The sequence below is a fragment of the Amphiura filiformis genome, chromosome 7, assembly GCF_039555335.1.
Source record: "Amphiura filiformis chromosome 7, Afil_fr2py, whole genome shotgun sequence".
Taxonomy (NCBI): Eukaryota; Metazoa; Echinodermata; class Ophiuroidea; order Amphilepidida; family Amphiuridae; genus Amphiura; species Amphiura filiformis.
In genome coordinates, this window is record NC_092634.1 from 70,123,263 (window position 1) to 70,126,195 (window position 2,933).

The 2,933-nt window shown below is 33.8% G+C and overlaps 1 long non-coding RNA gene across 1 annotated transcript; it reads left to right on the forward strand.

Annotated features, from left to right (window-relative positions):
* The first annotated feature begins 344 nt into the window (after nt 1–344).
* On the forward strand, nt 345–2,478 carry LOC140157559 (uncharacterized). The gene is made up of 2 exons (XR_011859703.1): nt 345–482; nt 875–2,478. It is a non-coding gene; the product is annotated as an uncharacterized lncRNA (long non-coding RNA).
* Nucleotides 2,479–2,933: the final 455 nt, after the last annotated feature.

Consider the following 2,933-nt stretch of genomic DNA (forward strand, 5'->3'; position numbering starts at 1 on the left):
AATTTAAAAATGTTCAAGTGGTTTACTGATTTGTTAAGTTTGACAGATTTTTTTCTCTATTTTTTGTATTAAATTTGATTAGGCTACCCCTAGGCTACTGTGATTTGTTGATGATTACATTATGTTGTGCAATTGATTATTTTGTAACCTAAACATGTAAAGATAAACCAGTGATCAAAGGTTAATGTTACATACACAATGTCAAAATATTGAGTCCTACTGCCATGAACCCCAACCTGGGAGTAAAATGTGAAGTAAGAAAAAAAGCATAAGATGTAAACTTGTGATTTTGGTAAAGAATCGTCATGATTGGGGCATCTAATTTTCTTTTGTATTTTTAAGACTCAAAAATTACTTTGATAAACCAAAGTAACCTAGATGTAGGACTTGCTACAAGTGAATGTCAATGTACAGAAGGTAGTATGCTAGTAATGATCAAAGTAAGTTAGATACCAAACTGAAGGAAAAATAAATAGTATTAGGCCAATTACAATTGATTCTTAGTTTCCTGTTTCCCGCCCGCGTCCAAAGTAGAGAATTGCAAAATATTTAATTATTTTATTTATATTTTGGATTTTCTCTTTAAAAATAACTTTTAATGACTACCATTTGCTACTTTCTGACTTTGATCATATCATCTATAATAATGAATAAACATAGAACCTAATTGTACCATTACTATGTATAAAATCAAACATAGTAGTAAAATAATTAAATGCATGCTCCTTGTCAAAATGGCTTGATGTAGGTTGCGACCACTTATTTTAAAATAAAGAAAATAAAAGATAATTAATAATTAATAATTAAAAGTCGCCTCATCCCTGGTTTTCAACCATGAAACAGGAAACTAAGAATTAATTGTGAAGGGCCTTAGTTAGTACCACTTTGTTTTTCCCTTGGTTTGGTATTGAACTTCCATTGATATTAAATGACACTATGTATAAGCGTGCTAAGCTGTGGCAAGGTGGTATTTCTTCATGCCCAGTACTGATACCATGTCATGTTGAATCTGTTTGCAAGGAAATTTGTAATTACCAAATTACAAATGTTTGAATGTTCTGCAAAATGGCCTTGTTGTTACAAATGTGCCCAGGGTATGATAAGAAGTTGGTAATGAGTTGTTTTGCTCCACATGAAAGTGTTATTATTAAAGGTGCCTAGATGTGCCTAAGGCATCAAGGTTAATATTGGTTTGATTTGATTGCTTTTGTTTTGTGAAAATCAATTGGCTAGCTCTGTTAAAACAGACCATATTAAAATTTGTTTTAAATGGTCTATGGTTCAAAACAACAGAAAAGTTGATTCTTGAAGTTATTTCAAATGTTATCACACCATAAAATGGAAAATGTAGGGCCTACATGTACATACATACATCGGGTCATGATCAGGTACAGTAGAAACATGAGACTCTTGTTTACAAATAAATAGTGTGGTACATTTACTTCCTGGAGGTTCAAGTACCGTATTAAAATAGGGTTAATCATAAATTTCAGCCCAAATCATGTGACTTAAAAAAGACAAAGTCATCCAATGTGTCTCAATTACCAAAGATCCCAATCTCTGCCATTGACAAGCCTGCCTATAATTGCATGAAATTTGTGCATTTTCGTAGATTTCATTTGCCAATACTGATAAGAATTAACCCTAATCCAACTGAAACTCGCTATGAAAACCACTGTGCATGCATGCATTCCACATTTGAAAGCGATGACGCAATCACTGTAAGTCTTGTATGCACAGGGAATCGCTAGCTGGGCCAGCGAAACCCCTGTGGCTACAGGCCGCAGGTAAAAAAAATGCGGTTTTAACCACTTGGCAAAAATGGGAAAAACTAAAAATGTGATTTAAAGTTCAGATTTTTGATCTCAAAACGAATTATTAATTAATTTCCTGAGTGTAACAAGGCCAGATTTTGTAATTAAAAGTAACATAAGAAATTAAAGGCATACGTTTTCATTGCTCACTACTCACTAGTGCATTTAACTGAAATGTGGCAAATCAGATTCAAAACTTTTTCATTTTAAGGACTTGATGTTGAATGATTCATTAAAAGTTGTATGTTTACTGTTAAATGAGCTTTCTGTGTACTTGTTAACATTTGAGTGACTATAAATGAGTTTTTACCATTTTTACCGGTTTAAACCAGGCAAAAACCCAGTTATTGCCACTTTGTCTGCAAAAACAGGTTTTTGCCGGCAAAAACTGAACCCTGACTAGTGACTAAGTTGCTATTGCCGCCCTACATGTTTTGCAAATTTGATAAACCTAATGATATGAAATCAGGCATGATCGACTAAATACAAAGTTAAACGTCATTGTCTCACGCACAATTTTGGGTGTATAAATGAGAGTAACCCACATGAAAGAAACCCAGTGATCCCACCCAGTACCTATTGATTGTGGCAACCAATTTTGTAATTGGGTATTGATGTGGAAATTCAATAAAATAATGACCAATTCATACACATGTGTACAGTATTACTTGCCTGACTTGTCATCATTTTGGTGACTGGCATTTCCATTCGTGATTTCACATTGTCAGTCTAACTTGAAAAGAAATTCAAAGGTCAAATACATTGTAGAAACTACAGTTGCAAGGTACATTGTATAGTACTTAAATACTATTTGCAGCATAAAATGTTTGGTATACTTTAACTTACCTGATATTGGCCACACCTACTTTTTACTAGGAGAATAAAAATGACAAAAGTGGTAAAAATGTATGATAAATGCAGAGCAACTGCTCTCAACACTTCAGTGTTTAGGAGGGGGATGTCAGATTTGATTAGAATGGTGAACTGGCTATGGGCCCACAGATTGTAGGAGTTCCTTATAGAATCTTTGATGGGCCAGTATGGGGGTGTCATGGTAGTGGCCTGGATATTTCATTAGGAAGGTTATAAGTTTAGCAGATTTCTTGGAATTTCTCTCAA